The sequence below is a fragment of the Nuphar pumila genome, chromosome 4 (assembly GCF_984573655.1).
Source record: "Nuphar pumila chromosome 4, dmNupPumi1.hap1.1, whole genome shotgun sequence".
In the NCBI taxonomy this organism is placed as follows: domain Eukaryota; kingdom Viridiplantae; phylum Streptophyta; class Magnoliopsida; order Nymphaeales; family Nymphaeaceae; genus Nuphar; species Nuphar pumila.
The window spans coordinates 66,792,494-66,815,421 of NC_143252.1; positions in this window are offsets into that span (position 1 = coordinate 66,792,494).

The window sequence follows — 22,928 nt, forward strand, 5'->3', positions numbered from 1 at the left end:
GATCTTGCATGAGAAATGCAAAATTAAGAAAAAAAGAAAGTTTTGAATGAATGTATTTCTAAATGCATGAAGAAATGATGAATGGAAATGCAAACCAATCAATATGTGATATATGTGCTTTAAATGTGCTAACTTTTAATGTTTTGCAGCATATTGATAGGGGGAGTAAAATCTCCATCTATGCATCTAAATGCTTCATCTTTGATTAAGTTTGTCATCATCAAAAAGGGGGAGATTGTTACAACAATGAAGCCATACATGATACTTCAAGTACAAGGTTTTGATGATGAGCAAGTAGAATCAACTGCATTTCAGCTAAGGCTATGAAGAAATTGAAGAATTCGGTGAAGAATCCTTGAAGACTAGTGTGCAAATGTTTAATTCATTAAAAGTCTTAGATTTTTGTAAGAGCCTTACTTAGAGTGCATATTTAGGTTGCATTTCACCTTAAAAGTCTTTAGAAAAACTTTTCTAAAAGAAACTCTTTTGAAAATCTTTTTAGAAAACTCTTTTCTTAAATTTTCATGTTTATTAGTCGACCAATAGACTTATCATTCGACTAATCCTTTCGCGCCATATTTTCTAAAAAGTCATTCTTGTCAAATTAGTCGACCGAAGATTTTATCAGTCGACTGGACAGAATGTCTGTTTTCTGGAAAATTAGCAGCAGTCGACTAATGGTTTTATCAGTAGACTGAACAGAACATGTGTTTTCTGAAAAAAAATTAGCAGCAGTCGACTAATGCTTTTTATCAGTGGACCGAACAGAATGTTTGTTTTTTTAGAAGTTTTTAGCAGCAGTCGACTAAAAGGTTTTTCAGTCTACTGATGATATTATCACTCGACTAACTTTTCTTAAGTCGACTAAGTTTCAAAAGTTCAGATTTTCAAACGGCTGGATTAACAGATCAGTCGACCGACGATAACTGTCAGTCCACTAATAACTAACTATTAGTTGACTAACTGATGTTTCAGTCGACTAATTTTGCTGTTTTCCTGAAACTTCAAAAAAGGCGTGTCTTTTCATTTTTCAAACGTTTTGATCGTTCAAAATGGACAATTTTGACACCCTTTCATACTCTGAACGTATGAAATCTTTTAACTATAAATATGAGTGCATTCTACACTCAAAAATATCAAATTCAAAAGAATTATATTGAATTACTTCTTGCTTTTCACTCCTATTCATTCAAGTATTTGTTTTCTCACTCACGTGATATTTTCAGTTCAGTTTTTCACTCAAATCACTTTGAGAGATAGTGAATTCGTGAGTAGAGTGTTTCAACAACCTCAAAAGCCAATTGCATCTCATTTGCATTCAAAAGGAAGGCTCATAGGTTGTATTGTAAGTTGTTATTTCTTTTGTGTAAAAAGAAGGACTCCTTGGTGTAAAGGAGTTGTTTGCTTTCAGTAGGATTGTTACTGAAAGTGGGACCGGTTATGGTCTGTGTGATCTTGTAGTTTACAAGGTTGATAGTGGAAAATCTCAAGCGGGTTTTGCTTGGGGACTGGATGTAGGTCGGGTTTGACCGAACCAGGATAAAATCTTGTGTTCTTTGTGTGTTTGCTTTGAGATTTGCAAAATCATTCAATATTCCGCAGAAATTTTTAAAAGCACTATTCACCCCCCCTCTAGTGCTCGTTGCCTCGATCCTAGTGCACTTTCATGAATGCTAGAAATCATCAAGGAAGCATGATTGTATTTTTTTTATATATGTCGTTTTGTGAGAATAGCTCAATCCATTCCTCGGATGAGCTCCTTCTTCAAACGACACGTGAATCAAATCATGATATTACGAAATCAAGGGGAAAGGAGGTGCACCTTGCATTGTTATGCAGCTTTGAAACTCTCGAGATGGACGGCTACCAATGGCTTCGTTCGTCCTTCGATCCAGGCTTCAAATGATTCACAAAGATCGACCCACGCTTGAATCAAATTGGCCACGACACGAGCAATGTAGATGCTTCACTGCACCTTCTCCACTGAGTTCAAAAGGGGGCGTGAATTCCAAAGTTCAAAATTGTGTTCTGAAGAAAATCTAGGTTGAATTTCAAAGTCCAAAAGGAGCTCCCATAGGCTGGGCGTGGGGCCTTGTATTTGTAGCCTTCTTTTGAAAATTTTGAATTTCAAACAGGCTCAATCTGAGCCCTCCATGTGGCGCCATCCCAGAGGGTGCTATTTTGATTTTTTTTGAGAAATAAAATGAGAATTTTGTGGGTGAGACACCTCAGCAGAATTTGAAAATTTTCAAAATTGGGGTTTGCTTGATTTTCTCTGCAGGAGGCTCCCAAATTGCGCCACCTCAGGGGGTGTTCTCTTGGAGTTTGAAATTCAAACTTGGCTTTTCTGAAGGTCCTCCTATGGCACCACCTAAGGGGGCTAATTTTATAAAAAAATAAAATAAATATAAAAAATGGAGCCAAGTGGGGTTCTGGAATGACACCACCTCAAAAGAGATTTTGAGGTGTAAAGTTGGGAACAGTAGGAGCATGCCATGTGGCGCCCTCTCAGAGTGGATTTAAATGTTCAAATTTATGCTTTTTCTGAAGAAAGCAGAGGCTGACATGTGGCGCCACCTCAAGGTGGCTCCACACTGCCATGTGGCAAGAGAACAGGAATGGAAGAAGTAGAATGCGCCACCTCAGAGGAGTTCAAATTTCTGTTTTTTCTGCAGGAAAGGAGAGACTGACATGCGGCAGTTCAGGATGATTCTGTTTTTGACAAGTGTCAGCTGGCTGGAGGAGTCTTCTCAAATGGCGCCACCTCAGGGTGGATTTGAAATTCAAATGGTGGTTGACCCTGAAGGAATGGAGAGTGGACATGTGGCGCCACCTCAGGGTGGCTGCTATAGTGCCATGTGGCAAGAGAGAGGAACAAGGAACATGTGGTGCCATCTTAGACCAGATGGAAAAAGTAGAGTTCAGGATTTGCGCCACCTAGGCCTTGTTTGAATTTTTTTGAATGGTTGCTTTTTCTGAAGAAGGCCAAGGGTGACACGTGTCCTCTACTTTTTCTGAAGGAAGCTAGGAATGACATGTGTCACCTACTTTTCTGAGAAAAGTAGGGAGAGACATGTGTCATCCTGCTTTTTCTGAAGAGAGCAGAAAATGACATGTGTCCTCTACTTTTTCTGAAGGAAGCTAGGAATGACATGTGTCACTTGCTTTTTCTGAGAAAAGCAGAAGGTGACATGTGTCAGTCTGCTTTTCCTGAGAAAAGGAGACAGTGACATGTGTCACTTGCAGAAGACATAATTCAAATGGTGCCACCTCACGGGAGACAAGCTCTACTTTTTCTGAACAGGACAACACATGACACGTGGCATCTCAGGGTGACCTTGGAATGACACATGGCACAGGGTGAAGATGATGGACATTGACACGTGGCATAAAATGAAGAGGATGTCTAATGACAAGTGGCAGCATCTTAAGGTGGCCCCAAACTGACACGTGTCGGAGGATGAAAGGAGAGAGAAAATGACATGTGGCACCACCTCTAGGTGAACCCCACGCTAACACTTGGCAGGTAAATGGGAGGAGAGAGAAAAAGACAAGTGGCGCCAATCCAAGGACAAGGCTCTTATATTTTTGGGTTTTTCAAAATTCAAGTTTTTCAAAAGAAAAGCCTATATGACACCACCTCAATTGGGGCCCCACATTGCTTCTTTATTGAATTAAGGACAAGACAGTAAAACCTCTTTTTGAAATTTTCATAAAATCTGGACTAATTGGCAAAACAGAAATTTTGAAAAGAGTTGGCCCCTGTAGGGCGATTTTGTAAAAGGAAGATATTTGAAATTTGTTGACAAAAGGGCAAAATCTGAGATGAAAGGGCTAGAATCAAAATCCTTATAAAAAATTATCCAGATTGTTTTCCTGAGAAAATATTTTGAAATTCAGAATCCTGGGGGTAAAATGGGAAGAATTGATAATTTTGTAGACCTAGGGTTTTGAAATCAATTTTGAAAAGAGTTGAAATTCTAATCTGGATTGAAAATTTTGAAATCAAGAGTTCTGAACCTCGAAATGACATGCTGTGCAGTGCAGTGATATGAAATGCTCATGCAATGTCATGCAAAGACGTGTTTCCTGAAAAGCCTATCTGAATTAGGGATTGAAAATTCTAGCCTCTAGTAGGATTTTAAAATTTTGCAGTTTGAAGATATTTCTGAGTCTAAATAGAGTGATTTCGAGACTCAGACATGGAATTTAGGACTTTCTGCAAGGTCCAATCTTAGAAAATGACCATTTTGCCCTTCATTGATTTTGAAGAACCAGAATGTAATGATTGGTGGAAATGCTGGAAAGGTGAATGAAAATTTGGGGTGTTTACAGATGCCCCTCTTTGCTACTAAGCCGGCTTGTGGCCGAGCTTAGTGGCAAAGAAAAACACACCAAATTTGGGCTATATATAAAAAAATGCCCCAGTTAGAAGGATCTGACTGGGTATGAGGGAAAATTAGCCTGGTGATCATGGTAGATATGAAATGGAGAATGAAGAGGAAAGATTTGCTTTATGAGAGTGAAATTCATGTTTTTGCCCTTATCCTGGATGGGACAGAAATACCTCGCTTGGAACGAAGCTCAGGTTTTAACCCTTGACCTGATTGGGGATTGAAATATCTCATAGAAATGAGACTCAGGTTTGTACCCTTATCCTGATCGGGCGGAAAATGGAATACCTCATTGAATGAGGCTCAGGTTTGTACCCTTATCCTGATCGGGCGGAAGATGGAATACCTCTTTGAATGAGGCTCAGGTTTATGCCCTTATCCTGATCGGGCGAAAGATGAAATACCTCTTTGAATGAGGCTCAGATTTATGCCCTTATCCTAATCGAGCAGAAAATGGAATACCTCATCAAAGGAGGCTCAGGTTTGTACCCTTATCCTGATCGGGCAGAAATGAAATACCTCTTTGATTGAGGCTCAGGTTTGTACCCTTATCCTGATTGGGCGAAAAATGAAATACCTCTTTGATTGAGGCTCAGGTTTGCACCCTTATCCTGATTGGGCGGAAAATGGAATATTGGAAGGTGAATAAGACAACTTTTCTTGAAGTGGAACGAGGCAATGAAAATGAGATTGTAAGAGGCGATTTTAGAAGATGATTAAGACGATCCGGTGAATTTTTCATCATTGTGAAATATGAATAAGGTAAGAAGTAAGATGGCTCTTTCGACAACGCGAAAGATGGATATGGCAATCTTTTGATAAGGTAACTCTTTCGGCAACGCGAAAGACAGACAAGGCAAACGCTTTCAGAGAAGAGTAAGGCAACTCTTTTGACAACGCAAAAGATGAATAAGGCAAAATTTTCAACGAAGAATAAGGAAACTCTTTCGACAATGCGAAAGACAAACGCGAGCGATCCAAAGGAGTAAGGCTTTCGACAACGCGAAAGATGATAAGGTGATCCAAAGGAGTAAGGCAATTCTTTCAACAACGCGAAAGATGACAAAGGTAATCCAAAGGAACAAGGCGATTCTTTCGACAATATGAAAGATGACAAAAGGTAATCCGAAGGCATAAGGCGATTCTTTCGACAATGCGAAAGATGACAAAGGTAGTCCAAAGGAACAAGGCGATTCTTTCGACAATGCGAAAGATGATAAAGGTAATCCAAAGGAGTAAGGTGATTCTTTTGACTACGCGAAAGATGACAAAGGCAATCCAAAGGAACAAGGCGATTCTTTCGACAATGCGAAAGATGAAAAAAAGCAATCCAAAGGAACAAGGTGATTCTTTTGATAACACGAAAGATGACAAAAGGCAATCCAAAGGAACAAGGCGATTCTTTCGACAACGCGAAAGATGACAAAGGTAATCCAAAGGAACAAGACGATTCTTTTGACAATGCAAAAGATGAAAAAAAGCAATCCAAAGGAACAAGGTGATTCTTTCGATAACACGAAAGATGACAAAGGCAATCCAAAGGAATAAGGCGATTCTTTCGACAACACGAAAGATGACAAAGGTAATCCAAAGGAACAAGGCGATTCTTTTGACAACGCGAAAGATGATAAGGCGATCCATTCAGAGAGAAGGCTAATCTTTCAACAACGTGAAAGATGATAAAGGCTATCCTTTCGGAGATAAGGCTAATCTTTCAACAATGTGAAAGATGACAAAAGAAAAACTCTCGAAGGGGTCAAGCTCTCACTTAACGTCAGGATAGCTAGAAAATATTGTCAAGATGTTGAGAATTCTGTTGTTGATTCAAAGTATCTGAAAATGATACGCATTATTGCAAGATTATTCCTTCTTTTCTACCTGAAGCATTACCTCCAAACGAAATTGACTTCATAGAATTAAGATTTTGAATCCAAATTGCTTGCGATTGACCTTCTTCAAAGAAATTATCAATTTCCTTGATATGAACAGGAAAGAGAATTTGATATTATGAAAGCAATTGATGAGAGAATATTGATAATAGAATTTCACAAGATTAAAGAGGATTCTTGATAGATTTGGCAGTTTGATATCCTGGGAGCTTCTCTCATAATAATCTTTCTGCACTCTTTTGGGCTCTTTTGGGTTTTTGATACATTCTCCTTCCTTTTGGAGATGTTCTGACTTTTTCTCTCTTTCTTTTTCCTCTCTTTCTCTCTTTTTGAAAAAGGTATGTCACAAACTTCGTCAACTTGGAGATGTTTCGATCCTTCTTTGCCTCCGGGGTCATGTTGATGATATTGGCTCATTGGCTTGGAGATCTTTGGGTAATAGCGGAAATTAAATATCTTTTAGGGATTGTCGGGAGGTTCATCGCATCTGCCTTCATCTCGACAGTGCTTTGGACTTTCCCTGGAAGGATCCGTCACAAACTCCATCATCTTGGAGATGTTTCAAATCTTTTTTGGCCCCGGGGGTCTATTCGCTTAATTCACCTTCATCTTGACGACAAGTGAGAAATCCCTTTTGCGGATATTTAATTGCAGCTTAGGTGATTTTGCGGAGACAGGGCTTGGGTGAATTCTCTCTTTTTCTAGCGCTCAGGATATTTTCACTGCCTCATTTTCACAAGAATGGTCTTTAAAAATGTGCCATTGACTGCGATCAATATCAATCATCTATGGCTTTGCAAAACATTGAATCTTCTTTTCTGGCCATATCGAGGATTTATCCTTCGTCCTTTTGGTTGGCCAATAGAAAGAATTTGGATTTTGAATCCTTCTTCACAAAAGCTTTGCCTTTTTGGAAGTAATACTGAAGGTAAACTGAGGTAAAACTTTATGCAATAAAATTCTAAAATCAACAAGTAATTGATTGACAAATTGACAAAGTGTTCATGAAATCCTTAGTAAAAGAGATCGCTTGACATCCGAGTTGACACATCCCTGACGATGGTACTCAATTTTGAAGGTAAATCCAATACGAAGTTGGAATTATGAAGGTAAGCCTAACTCAAAAGTTGGTTTTGAAAGACCATCCGAATCAGGACTCAGGTTTTATAGGGAAAGCTGGAAGATTCGAGTCAAAACTCGAGCCTTTGAAGGAAAGCTAGGAAGTTTGGTTTCTAAGGAGATAAAGTTCGGGTCGAAACCCAAATCTTCAAAGGAAAAACTAGGCCAATTCAGATTTTTGAGTCGAAACTCAGATATTCAAAGGAAAGTTGGAAAGTTCGAGTCAGGGCTCGAATCTCAAAGGAAAACTGGAAAATACAGATTTTGAAGGAAAGAAGACTTGAGTTAAAACTCAAATCTTCGAAGGAAAGCAGGAAAAGTTTGAGTCAGGGCTCAAATCTCAAAAGGTAACTGGAAAGTTTAGGTCTTGAAGGAAAGAAAACTTGAGTTAAAACTCAAATCTTCAAAGGAAAGCTAGAAAGTTCGAGTCAGGGCTCGAATCTCAAAGGAAAATCTTTAATCAGAAGATTGAATTTTTGAAAATCGATAGTGCGAGAGCTAGGATTGAAAGTTTTGAGAATGGCCAGTTTGAGGACTGGATTATTTGACTTGCAATGAAAAAGACCATCATATTTAGATGTATGTGGTCTGATTTTCAGGATTAACCCCTTATCCTGAACGGGGATATGAATAGAAATTGGAAAATCATGGAAAATGATTCAGGTTTATCCCTTAACCTGAAATGGAAGAAATGGATGCAAAATTAATGCAAAATGAAATGCAAATGCACATGAAATGTAAATGAATGTAAAATTAATGCAAGTGGGTGCATATACATGCAAAATGAGAAGTTGGTTTATCCTGCCTACATACAAAATGTTTTGAGGTAAAGATAGATTTTTCAAAAAAATGCCCCAGTGTAACTAGGAAGGAAAATTTTGAATACAAAGAAGGATAATCGAGGAATAAGGTGACAGGCTTCTTGATTGAGAGACGTCCTCAAGATCGTTCCTTACAAGAGACATTTTTGTGAAAAGGAAAGAGACGCAAATAAAATGGTGCCAAACTATTGGCAAATTTTATTGATGCTTTAAAAATCAAGGAAAGGAAACAAAATTATATTATCCCTTTGACATGAAGAAAGTGCTTGCACATGAACTCTTTAAAGTAAAAGGAGAATGTTATTTTGAAAGTGAGAACTCATTTTGGGAAGAAAATCAACTGCGAGGTTGATTTTGAGGAATGATCAGCGTGAGAGCTGATCTTTAAAAGGGGAATCAACACGAGGGTTGATTTTGAAGAGAGATCATCATGAGGGTTGATTTTGAAAATGAATTGGTTTAACACTAATTTTGGAAAAGAAAATCAACACAAGGGTTGATTTTAAAGATAATGGTTCGAAACCAATTTAAGAAAAGAAGATCACCGCGATGGTTGAAAAAGATTGGACTGAAATATTAAATTTTTGGGTGATCATAACGAAGATGTTTGTACAAAATTTTCAAAAATTTCATGATTTTTGAAAGACCCTCATAGGTAATTTCATTTCTCTCATGAATGATGTTGGGATTGCCCCCCATCTTGAAAAGAATGGGAATTTAATGTGGCTTAATAGAAGCCGATGGCCAGGAGATTCTTTAAACAAAAATGTAGGCAAGGTCGTCAACCACGAGGAAAACACCATTTTTGAAGGAAAGAGATATTTCTTGGAAAAACACAATCCACAAACGGTTTTAGAATAAGGAGAAGGCAAGTGGGTAAACAATTTCCACCGCAATAGTCAAAGTATGCACGAGGAAAATAAGATGAAGAATTTTGCAAATAGACAAAAGAATTGAAAATCCAATGAGAGAAAATATATGATTTTGGAAAAATTGCAGGCAGGATAAAAATGCAGCTGAAAATTCGAGATCCAGTAGAACGAGAGAATTGAAAAACACCTGGAGTTTTGAAAGAAATTGGATATTTGGGAAAATCTTTCAGGGTTTGAGAAAATAAAGGGAAAGATGAGAAATATGGGTATTTGAAAATATTTTTGGAAAAATGTAAGGAAATAGAAGTAACAAACAAACAATCACATCCTGCACAAACATTCATGCACATACAGCACTCCCTAAAAGGCTGACTCTAGATGCATCATTTTGAAAAACAGTTGTAGGACCTTAATCCTAACTCTAGGTTCAGATCATCTTTGTCCAATCAAGTTATGCCGATATACCCGAATCAAAATCTAAGGTACGTGGCATATAATTTCAACTTCGATTCTAAGGTAAGGTTTTCCAACATCCTTGAGCGCCTACCGACATACTTCAGACTGTGGCCCGCGGTACGTGGTAGGGGGTGTTAACCCAAATAGTTGGCCCAGTTGTGAGGCTCTGTCCCGAACTATGGTTCTGGAAGAGAGCCCAGCAACGTGAAGACCGGGTAATGATAGGTAATGGAGGTTTGAAAAAATGATCACATGCAAGAAATAGAGGGCTCTAAATCCTAGAGAGATAGATTTTGAAAACTTTGAAGAAGCATACATTGTTTGCAATCAGATCCTAAATTGAGGAGAGTTGTATTTAGACCTAAGTCTATGTGAGCATGAAAATATCTCCTCAATCTGGTCCTACCAAACCATGCCTAGTCTACATGCAGTCAATGTCAGCTAGGTCAAAATCTAGGCTCCTAGTTTCGCATGATAGCAAAAGTAAAAAGCTAACATTTTGAGAACATAATTTCGATAATTGAACTAAGTCAAGCACAATTTTGACCAGACAAGGACAGGTCCCATCTCGGTCGCCATACCTGTTTTCGTCGTAAAATTTTTCCCGTCTTCCCTTCCTTGCGGAAGAGAGGGGAAAATGCTTTCGCGCTTCAAACTTGACCGGATTTTGGAAATTTTTTGAAATACTCGACTTCGTTTTGAAAATTGCGGGAAAATCCATGGGATGGGGCTCGACCTGTCGGTATGAGGTTCGACCGTTCTTGCCGCCTTTAACAGGGGTAATCGAACCAAGGACCAAAATTGTGCTTGACTTAGTTAAATAATCAAAATCGTGTTCTACCCTAAATGCACAGAGAATTCAGGCATGTGCTATGAGATTTTGGAAAATGGAAGTAGGAAAAACATGATGTATGCTTAGAAAACCTTTGGAGTTGAAAGATATTTTTCAGGAAAAAGGTCAATTTCTCAAGAAACTCAGATGAAAAGGGGTTTTTGAAATCACGAGAAAGTTCATAAAGATGTGGGAAAATCATGAATAGATGAAAATCCTGACAAAATGGAAAGAATTCTTGAGAAAAGGGTAAACATTTGAAGGGAAAATGCTTGTCAGGAAAAGCTTCGAGTTTTGAAAGCTTTTTTTAGAAAATTATTGAAATTCATGAGGAAATTCTTTGGGGAAGGAAAATTGAAACTCGCGAAACTGAAATCCTGAGAATCTTAGCCTTGAAACACTTTGGAAATCGATTTTGATCTTTGAGGAAGATTGGAAACTTCTTTTGGAAATCTTGGGAAAATAACCTTTTCCATGGAAAACTGTAGAAAAACTTGACTTGGGAAAACCGATTTTGGAAAATCCTCAGAGTTTCTTGAGAAATTGATTTCTTGAGAATGAAACTTTCTTAAGAAAATCACGAGAAAACCAATGATTTCATGATGCAAATGATATGAGTGAATGAATGCACTTTGAAAGATTTTCTAAGAAATTTGTTGGAAAAATGTGTATTAAGTCAAAATAAATCCTTCACATATTCTGACTGTGGCCATGAATATGTTCAGAGTTTAATCGATTTAATGCACAATACTTTGAAAATATTAGAAATATGATGTGCATTTTAAGATAGCCTAAGAGTGTAGGCTCAATGTGACTGATAGAAAGATGATGGATCTGGGTCTCGTCCATATTCCGACTAGGGCCGTAAATATGGATTCCACCGAGTTCATCAACTCCCTAAGAGTTGGTGCACGTTCCATTCGTGTACATCCATAGTGCTTTTGAAATAATGTGCATGAATCACATAAACAGGATATTTCATAAATTCAAACTATATGATATGCATCCTAGTCTAAGCAGAAAATTAAATCTCTTATTCCAAAATTTACATTATTACATCACTAAATAAATGAAATAAATAGAAATTGCAGACTTCAGTTCCTTATTTTGAATGTCTCTGCCAAACTTGAAATAAGGTTAGCTCAAATATGTGAGTTTTTCCAAGATGTTTCAATAATATTATGAAATTATTGGACTTAATTGGCTATAAACTCTATTCTCATACTTCCTTGATATTTGAAATGATGAAAATGCAATAAATTCAGTATAAAATAGTTTAAAATTCGAAATTGTGGTCAAAATGACCAAAATACCCCTAATATTAAAGTTATACATTTAAAATCAGGGTTTTTGAAGGAAATTTTGGTAAAAATTGAGATTTTGAAATTCGAATTGAAACAAATGATGGTGAAATTCAATATGAGGCATGATGACATGCTGCTAAACACATTAAGACTGTAAAAATCAGAATTTGACATTTTGTAGTTTATCCAAAATAATGAATTTCGCTTGTTTTTCGCTTGGATTCAGGTCCCGCGGGGCCCTATTTGATATTATGGCTAAACCAAGCCTCAAATGAATTCCAAATGCTGTCAAATTCGGTATGGAGCATCTACCTATCCTGACAAACATCCTAGAATGCTAAAACTCACGAAATGACATGGTTTAGATACTGAAATTTAAAGAAAATCCTAAAATGGACGAATTTCGCCTATGGACCCGAACCAAATACAATGCTTAATATGATAATGCAATAATTACACCATAAAAACCTCTTATATTTTTCCGACTGCTAAAGGATCCGAAATGGAACATTTTTGGTTTTTACAGCCTTGGGATTTGAACTACGGTGAGTTCGGTAATGGGCATTTGGTTCTGTCAGAGGTAAAATCGACCTAATCTAATATAAAAATGCTAATAAAATAGAAAACAACCATGGAAATTTCTGGTATTTAACAGAGTAACTCAAAACACATACATAAACAACTTTCATGTTTACGACTTTGGCATTTGATCAACAGAAAGACAGATAACAATATGACATTACTTGCCTAAATCGACAGAACAAACAAATGTGAGAAAACAGAAGACTGAAGAGAAAAATCCGGAACAGATATCAAAACTGTTATAAAAATCATAATCTTTCAGATGCAAACAGAGGACATCTCGAACATAACATTCACTTTTTACAGATTTGGATTTGGAGCAATACCCAAAGCGAAACCATCTCCTTAAGTCGATCCAAAATCTCAGAGGCCCAAATCAGGCTCTGACACGTGTCCCAAACTCTTTGATTTTTGTCAGACATCAAACAAAATTAGAAAAATCTTAGAACACCATGTTAAAAACTAGACATCCTTTTGAGTTCAGAACATTTTTCGGATCGAAAATCAAGCCTCACATGAGAGAGATCTTGATTTTACAAGTCGGAAATGAAATTTTAAAACGCATCCCGGGTAACAAAACCCGACTTGCCATTTTGAATGTTTACCGCAGTAAAAAAATTCAAATCCTTCCGAATTTTTGGCACATTTCTAGGGACAACCAAGGGCGCATACCACGATTGTTTTAGAATTTTTAACAAAAATTAAATACATTAAATAACATGTGGACTGACTGGCAAAAACAGAGAACTGCTGAAATTGAGTAGAATTGAAATAAACACCAAATTAAATCTAATTAACTTATGAAACATGCTAAATTACCGAAATAAAATATAAATTAAATTTAACTAGATGCATGAATGCTAGAAATCATCAAGGAAGCATGATTGTATTTTTTTATATATATGTCATTTTGTGAGAATAGCTCAATCCATTCCTCGGATGAGCTCCTTCTTCAAACGACACGTGAATCAAATCATGATATTATGAAATCAAGGGGAAAGGAGGTGCACCTTGCATTGTTATGCAACTTTGAAACTCTCGAGATGGACGGCTACCAATGGCTTCGTTCGTCCTTCGATCCGGGCTTCAAATGATTCACAAAGATCGACCCACGCTTGAATCAAATTGGCCACGACACGAGCAATGTAGATGCTTCACTGCACCTTCTCCACTGAGTTCAAAAGGGGGCGTGAATTCCAAAGTTCAAAATTGTGTTCTGAAGAAAATCTAGGTTGAATTTCAAAGTCCAAAAGGAGCTCCCATAGGCTGGGCGTGGGGCCTTGTATTTGTAGCCTTCTTTTGAAAATTTTGAATTTCAAACAGGCTCAATCTGAGCCCTCCATGTGGCGCCATCCCAGGGGGTGCTATTTTGATTTTTTTTGAGAAATAAAATGAGAATTTTGTGGGTGAGACACCTCAGCAAAATTTGAAAATTTTCAAAATTGGGGTTTGCTTGATTTTCTCTACAGGAGGCTCCCAAATTGCACCACCTCAGGTGGTGTTCTCTTGGAGTTTGAAATGCAAACTTGGCTTTTCTGAAGGTCCTCCTATGGCGCCACCTCAGGGGGCTAATTTTATAAAAAACTAAAATAAATATAAAAAATGAAGCCAAGTGGGGTTCTGGAATGGCGCCACCTCAAAAGAGATTTTGAGGTGTAAAGTTGGGAACAGTAGGAGCATGCCATGTGGCGCCCTCTCAGAGTGGCTTTAAATGTTCAAATTTATGTTTTTTCTGAAGAAAGCAGAGGCTGACATGTGGCGCCACCTCAGGGTGGCTCCACACTGCCATGTGGCAAGAGAACAGGAATGGAAGAAGTAGAATGTGCCACCTCAGAGGAGTTCAAATTTCTGCTTTTTCTGCAGGAAAGGAGAGACTGACATGTGGCAGTTCAGGATGATTCTGTTTTTGACAAGTGTTAGCTGGTTGGAGGAGTCTTCTCAAATGGCGCCACCTCAAGGTGGATTTGAAATTCAAATGGTGGTTGGCCCTGAAGGAATGGAGAGCTGACATGTGGCGCCACTTCAGGGTGGCTCTTACAGTGCCATGTGGAAGGAGAGAGGAACAAGAACATGTGGCACCATCTTGGACCAGATGGAAAAAGTAGAATTCAGGATTTGCACCACCTAGGCCTTGTTTGAATTTTTTTGAATGGTTGCTTTTTCTGAAGAAGGCCAGGGGTGACACGTGTCCTCTACTTTTTCTGAAGGAAGCTAGGAATGACATGTGTCACCTACTTTTCTGAGAAAAGTAGGGAGAGACATGTGTCATCCTGCTTTTTCTGAAGAGAGCAGAAAATGACATGTGTGCTCTACTTTTTCTGAAGGAAGCTAGGAATGACATGTGTCACTTGCTTTTCTAAGAAAAGCAGAAGGTGACATGTGTCAGTCTGCTTTTCCTGAGGAAAGGAGAGAGTGACATGTGTCACTTGCAGAAGACATAATTCAAATGGTGCCACCTCACGGGAGACAAGCTCTACTTTTTCTGAACAGGACAACACATGACACGTGGCATCTCAGGGTGACCTTGGAATGACACATGGCACAGGGTGAAGATGATGGACATTGACACATGGCATAAAATGAAGAGGATGTCTAATGACATGTGGCGGCATCTTAAGGTGGCCCCACACTGACACGTGTCGGAGGATGGAAGGAGAGAGAAAATGACATGTGGCACCACCTCTAGGTGAACCCCACGCTGACACTTGGCAGGTAAATGGGAGGAGAGAGAAAAAGACAAGTGGAGCCAATCCAATGACAAGGCTCTTATATTTTTGGGTTTTTCAAAATTCAAGTTTTTCAAAAGAAAAGCCTATTTGACACCACCTCAATGTGGGCTCCACATTGCTTCTTTATTGAATTAAGGACAAGACAGTAAAACCTCTTTTTGGAATTTTCATAAAATCTAGACTAATTGGCAAAACAGAAATTTTGAAAAGAGTTGGCCCCTGTAGGGCGATTTTGTAAAAGGAAGATATTTGAAATTTGTTGACAAAAGGGCAAAATCTGAGATGAAAAGGCTAGAATCAAAATCCTTATAAAAAATTATCCAGATTGTTTTCCTGTGAAAATATTTTGAAATTCAGAATCCTGGGGGTAAAATGGGAAGAATTGATAATTTTGTAGACCCAGGGTTTTGAAATCGATTTTGAAAAGAGTTGAAATTCTAATCTGGATTGAAAATTTTGAAATCAAGAGTTCTGGACCTCGAAATGACATGCTGTGCAGTGCAGTGATATGAAATGCTCATGCAATGTCATGCAAAGACGTGTTTCCTAAAAAGCCCTTCTGAATTAGGGATTGGAAATTCTAGCCTCTAGTATGATTTTAAAATTTTGCAGTTTGAAGATATTTCTGAGTCTAAATAGAGAGATTTCGAGACTCAGGCATGGAATTTAGGACTTTCTGCAAGGTCCAATCTCAGAAAATGACCATTTTGCCCTTCATTGATTTCGAAGAACCAGAATGTAATGATTGGTGGAAATGCTGGACAGGTGAATGAAAATTTGGGGTGTTTACAGTGGTACATTAACCACATGGAAAAGTTCTGAGTGCACCGAATAATTGATGAACACTTCCAGGAATATCTTGCCTTTGGCTGTCTGACCATGATTGTCAAATCCATATATGGTGATAGGATCTGGAATGTATTCTTCGTCCTTGATCCCTAATGCTTTTGCTGTCATCTCGGGACATATATTGAGGTTGCTGCCTCTATCTACCAACATATGTGGTATTGTCATTCCTCTTACTCGAACGATGATGTACAAAGCATTATTATGAAAGGAATGAGGCTTTGAAAGGTCCTCATCCGAGAAAGTGATCGACACATTGGTCATGACTGAATTCACTATTTGTGTCATGTCTTCGGGTGTGGTACTGGGCTTAACTTTAATCTTTTTGAGCAGATCATCCAGTACTTGCTAATGCTTGCGGGAATTCTTGGCCAAGTCAAGAATGGAAACATTGGACAGAGCGGTCAGAGGCTTCTGACTTGAATTTTCTGGCCTGGGTTTGATGATTTGATTGAGGAAATCAGGAATTCCCTTTGACTTGGGGGATGACTTTGCAGGTGCTTCAGAAACTTTCATCTTGCCAAATGTTAAGATTAGGTCCATCTTCTTAGAAGCTGGAGCTGCTTGTCGTAGCACTGACACCTGATGTTGAACTTGGAGATCTTGAATAGAACATGGCTTGATGTGCTCATGAGGTAGGAACGACTGTTCAGATACTACTGTTGTGGTGTGTGAAGGAAAGGGCTGCTTTAGAATATCCATTTTCTCTTATTCATCTCCTTCCACTAAAAGATTTTTATCAATAAGATCTTGCACAATGTTTTTTAGAACAAAGCAATTCTCAGTGTTGTGTCCCACTGTCTTGTGGAACTTGCAAAATTGATCTTTCCACTTCCCCATGGGCATAGGGGGATCGTCCAATCTAGGCAACTTGAGGATCAGTACGAGATGGTGCAGTAGAGATTAATCCTCTTAATGGTTGCGAAAAGTTGTCGAGGATCAATGATAGGGCATGCCTTTCTGAAATAGGAGCTCTCATTTTGTTACAGGCTGACCTCCATCTGTGAATAAAGTCCCGCGCCTTTTCATTCTCATTCTGCCTTAGATTGCAGAGATGGCTTAGTGTAGGAAGCGCCTCTGTGTTAAACAAGAAGCGTTCAATAAACAAGTTTACAACTTTATCGAACTCCTTGAGCTCGATGGGATTGATATGCTCAGCATACCATTTAGCTGCAACTCCTTCCAAGCTGCAGGGGAAACATAGAAATAGTGCTATGTTGTCCCTCTTGAACCTTGAGCACTCCGCGAAGAAAGTGGCGAGATGAGCTTTTGGATCCCCAGAACCATCAAACTTGATGAATTTTCGGGGAAGGTTCTCCAGATCATCATCCCCTTCTAGGCCATCATAGAAGTCCTCGCTGGTGAAGACTTTCTTGCCCTTATCGCGGGCTTGCAAATCTTTAACCATTCTTGCCATTTCCTTGAATTGTGCTTGCAGGGGCGCTTCTACGACCTGACTCTTTGATTTGCGGATTTTCCTTTGTTCTTGGCCCCATTTCTGAAATGCCGGAGGCACCTCATATTCTTCATCAGTGTTTTCAATTGAGTCTGTTCCGTCTGAAATCTCCTATGGCTGGACTTGCTTTTTGGAAGCCTTCTTATCCCTGTGCCCGTGGAACTTTTCTCTGAATGGATTTCTTTCTGAGCTAGTCCCGAGCTGCTCATTCATCATCTTATTCATCATCTTCTGGAATATGGCATACATTTGTGGGTCTATGCCATCATCCTCTTGTTGTTGCTCTTGACTACTCTCGGATCGCGGGGAGCCCATCTCTTCTTCTGAGGCTGACGAGTACTGAGATGTTGTTGTTCTTTTGTCTGATCTTGTCTGAACCATTAAATGTTATAGATGCTCTCTGCAGGGCAAAGACCTGATTAGATTCTGAAGGAATTGGTTTTTTTGGAAGAAATATTTGCTGAAAATATGGTAGACAATTTGAAAAAGATATCCCATTACTAGGGATTGAGTCGTCGCGGGAATCACGATAATTGTGTTGTCATTCTTTTTGCAAGAGAAATAAACAACAAAAATATGCCTTGTTACCTAGGCGAGGTCGTCAAACCACAATAGAGAGAGAGAAAATTTTATTGGAATGAGAAAATTGAACTTTTATGGATCTTGACAAAGAGGTGGAGGACAAACAATTTGCCACCATTCATGATAGTCGGCAGACACTCTAGGCCCAAGAAAGATTTTAAGAGAAACAAAGGAATCCTAGCCGTAGCGGGCAAAATGATATGCCCCGGACCATTGTGCGGAAGTGAGATCAAATTCTGCCATGGCTCTTGATAGTAATCTGGCTTCGACGTACTGCTGCCTCTGGGAGAACTGTCGAACACATCGCTCTAGTTGGTAGTAAGTGCAGAAGAATGGTCCCAACAACTTGAACCATTTGCCATAAGCGTATGTATATCTGAGAGGAGATAATTGTCGATCAAAATAGTCCCAGACTATGTCATCTTCTTGAATGTTGTCAATCATGGACCGGTACTGTGCCACTGGAAGAAATTCTTGACCATTGTATCTGAAAGAGCTCGCTTGGGCTGGAACGTGTTGGAAGAACCAGGATTGAAGTGCGTAGATGCAACCTTCGACGAGAATAGACTCTCCAAGTGAGAAACGAGTAAGACCCTGATACAGGAAAGCGAGGGTTGCCATGGCTATGGAGAGACGGTTGGTCTGTCGACTTCCCCATCTTCGCATGAGCTGGATTATTTTGATGTTCATGTAGTTTTGTCCATCTGGGAAGAGAGATAATCCTACAGTGCATAGAACCATTGCATTCTGAATCCTTTCTCTAGCTGTCCTTGATAGTGATTTGACTTCAACGAAGGTCCCCTACTGGCGGTACAACTCGAGCAGGTTGACATATTCATTTTCGTCTAACTGAATCAGGGGCCAAGATCGGCGGCCTGTCATACGAGCTAAGGAGTCTCGGGGGTCCAAACCCTTGACATTGATCAGGAACTGATGCTCTAACAGATCTCCTGGTTGACCGACTGGTTCTGGTAATCCCATAATTTCTGAAAATTCATCCATTAAAACGGTCATCTCTCCCCACGGGAACCAGAAGGTGCAGGTTCGTGGATTCCATCGCTCCGTCATTGCGTGGATCAGGTTGCCATTGATGGTCTGCTTTCCGACTGCTGATGCCACTTCTAATCCACACTCGCTTAAATGGTTCGGGAACATTCGAGAAAAGCTTTTGAGCCAGGAATAGTACCACTGGGGAATGAAAGTTCCGGTGTTAAGGGCTCGATGTTCAGGACGACCTTGTCGCACCTCGCAGGAGATGTGACCTTCAGGAAAAATAGGATCGACTTGACGGGATGCCATCAGATTGAAAGCAAAGGAAAACTCGGAATCGGACTTAGGAAAATATAGAAAATTTTGAGAAATTTGCAGGCAGGATATAAAATGCAGTGGAACGGGTGTAAGACCCACGGAATTTCTGAGTGCTTTATTGTTTGAATTGAATTGGAATGCATGCTTGTGTGTACTTGTGAGGTGTAGCACGTGATTTAATGAGATTTGACTATGCTTTGTATTTCTGCCTTATATGCGCGACCTGAAAATCGCGTAAATATATTGTGTAAGTAAGAAGTGTCTAATGCTGGATGAATTTGTAACGCCCCGGATTTCCAAAACAAAGCTAAGTTAAAATTTTCATGAATTTCTTTTTTTTTTCTTTGCAGCGGAATTTAGAAAGCTTTTAGCAGCGGAATAAGACGATAATGAGTCGTCGGTTTTAGAAAACTCCGAGCACGTTGCAGGTATGTGGCCAAGCAACTCATTGACCACCAAAGTGTTCTATTTTATCGAAAACATATGTTTATTACAACACTACTGCTTAGGAAAGCAGTGTAGGTTCAATAAAAGGAAGCAGTACAACTCTGTCTAGAGAAACCCTAGAACTCGATGCCGCCTTGCTCCACATATCGCCACACAGGTTCAACACCTGAAATCCCCATAAAACGGGGTCAGAACCACTGATGGTCTGGTAAGTAGGCAAACACCTATCTATTCAACTCAAGTAAATGCATAGACCACTCAGGGTCGCAGTTCGTAATACGACGCTCAAGCCTCCATGACTTAGCGTATATCGCAAAAGCCTCATCAGGGCTATGAGTTGAACATCCACGCAAGTCGTCATAACTTCGCATAAGCCTCTTCAAGGCTGTGAGTTAGAATAACCTCTTAAGTCTCTACGACTTAGCCTTGACTTCCTCAGAGTCACGAATGGATGTCTAGCTCAAGCCTTTATGCTTGGCACATCCGTATCCTACGAATCTAAGGACAGCTCTCCGAGCTTCTCTTAGTCGTACGGATATCAATGGGGTTCTTTCCCAATCGGTCCAGTAGTATACCGACCATGACACCTTCACAAAGGTTATGCAGGACTGACTCAACAACGTCATCCACTCATACATTCAAAGTAGCGCTGTACCTAAGCTAATGTTTTGTTTCGATAATTGCACCTCCCCCTGGGCTTAGGGGACTCATATCTGGGCGACAACGCGATGATCTGGGGGTTGATTATTCTATGTATTTTAGATACCCCAGAAGCCTGTTGACCCCATCCCCCTAGTAGGACGGTACAGCATACCGGAAGAGATCCTTACTAGGTATCCGAATGCATTCTGCTACTGCAGTAGTTGGGTTCAATCCTTAGATATTTAAGGATAACCACGACCTCCATACCTCTGAGTGACGAAGGCCATCAATGAACTCTATCAGGTTCGGGTGAAATATATGTCACTCAAGGCTGCGCCATCACCGTCCTCCTCGGTGAGAAATTCTGAAAGGGGCCTGCCGGTCTTACAATTACTTGACGAACATTGCATGCCTATAGGGCAGCCTTTGAGAAGTATGTACCCGACCCCAATCAACCACACGGTTTTCACCGTGGAACAAAGGTTTTATTCATATGCATGCTTAACTCTGCTCTCGGCACTTCGGCCTTGACGAGCACTTCACCTCTTTCGGTGGAAACAACACACTCCGGCTCAGCGGCCCTTACGAGTCTGGTTGTCTGATAATTCTTAATAAGCATGCACATGACTCGATCTCTACGGATCGGCTACTCGGCGTATTTTTACGCAACGAGCTCAGGACCTTGTCAAGGCGCTACCCCTACTTTGGCGCAACGGCTCTTACAAGTATGATGCCCTTGTAGGTGTCAGGGAGACGAGTCATTCAGACATCGTTCCAACAAAGGACATCATTGTGCCACTTAACTGGTTCTGGCAGCTCTTCTGCCAACCATTCTGTCAACACCTTCTCTGCTCTACCGGCAGTGGTGCGACGAACCTTTCTACATCGTAGAAGGCGTTCCATAACTGGGTAGCACTTCTGCTACGTTCTTTCTGAGTCATTCTTAGCTCCTTCAGGAATTTCAGCAGCACTTCCTCTCTTTTACGGAGAAAGCGTGCGTTTCTTTTATCCATTTCAGCGGCATCTCCCCTCTTTGGTGGGAAATCGCTATGCTTAACTCGGGAAATGGATGCACACCGTTGTGCGTACTTTGCATCCATCAAGGTTGCAGGAACCTTGGGCCATAACCAGACCATACGTAATTGATTTAGTCTTTACGTAAAGAGCATTTTGCCAAAAGGCGAAGCCTTTCCAATAGGGGCTTCATTCGTCAAGCAGAATCTTATACGAGGAGCGGTAAGGGAATCGCATGGGCGATTTTGGAGTTGATCTCCATTTGAACGCTCACTTACGCGCCATATATGTAATATAAGCAAAAGCCTGTGCTTTATACAGCGGCGGCGTAAAGGAAATGCATATACTATTGTTCAGGGTGTGTAACTGAACGAAATATTCTACATATATAACAAAGCAGAAGCCTTGGCATCGTTCGACGCGACGGCGTAAGTAAATACATTGCAGAAAGCAGGAGCCTTAGCATCGTTCGACGCGACAGCGTAAGTAAATGCATAATCGGAAGTGCTTTAATCGGAAGTACAGAAAGCAGGGAGCCTTGGCATCATACGACGCGACGGCAAAGGTAAATTACATAGCCTGTGCGATATAAGACGCGTCGGTAGAATCAGCAGATATACACCTAGATCTGTATCCAACGATAGTTACGAGGTGAGCGAGTGAACACCGAAGTGTCCTAGAGGGCTCAACCAAGAACTAGGGTGAGATACTATTTTGAAGAACGCATATACTGCGTATTCGAACATATATATCCGACGATAGTTACGAGGCGAGCGCGTGAACACCGAAGCGTCCTAGAGGGCTCAACCAAGAACTAAAGCAAGATACTACTTCAGAAAGTATATGCTATATACAAAACAATCAAATACTTGAGAGAGATGGTTTAATGAAGCGAACTTACTTCAATTTGAGGAAGAAACGACTCCGATTGCTTCAAACGCTTCGAACGAGGCTCGACTTCGAAAAAGGATCAACTTCGAACTTCGGACGAAAAAGGACTTGGACTTTGACTTTGAACCAAACCAGGTTCAAGTCAAGTCAACTGGGTTCAAACTTAGGTCAAGTAGGTTCAGACCTAGGTCAGGTGGGTTAGGACCAGGTCAGGCAGGCTCAGACCAGGTCAAGCAGGCTCAGGCTAAGTCAGGCAGGCTCAGACCAGGTCAGGTGGGCTAGGCTAGGTAGGGGAGGTTTGGAAAAAGGAGGAGAGAGAGAGGGGTTGGCAGTCCACCACCACCGGCTGCCAGAGTGTAGACAGAGAAAGAGGGAGAAGGGGAAGTAGGGAAAGAGAAAAGCTTCAGCCGTGAATGTGGGAGGCGCCATTTTTTTTTCTTGTTTTTGGGTTTTAAAAACCCCAAATCGGCTGGAACCGGTTTGAAACAGATTTTTTTTTCAATTTTAAAAATTCAAACCGGTTCAAGCCGGTTTGCTTATTATTTTTTTCAGTTTTTTCCAAGAAACCCAAACCGTGTAAACCGGTTGGTTATTTTATATTTTTTTTCAGTTTTTTTTAAAAAAAAAAAAAAACAAAAACTATGCAAACTAGTTTATTATAAAGTTTTCAAAAATTAAAATCAAAACTTATTTATAAAGAAACTCAAAAACTATTCTAACTATTTATATTTATATTTAATTTTT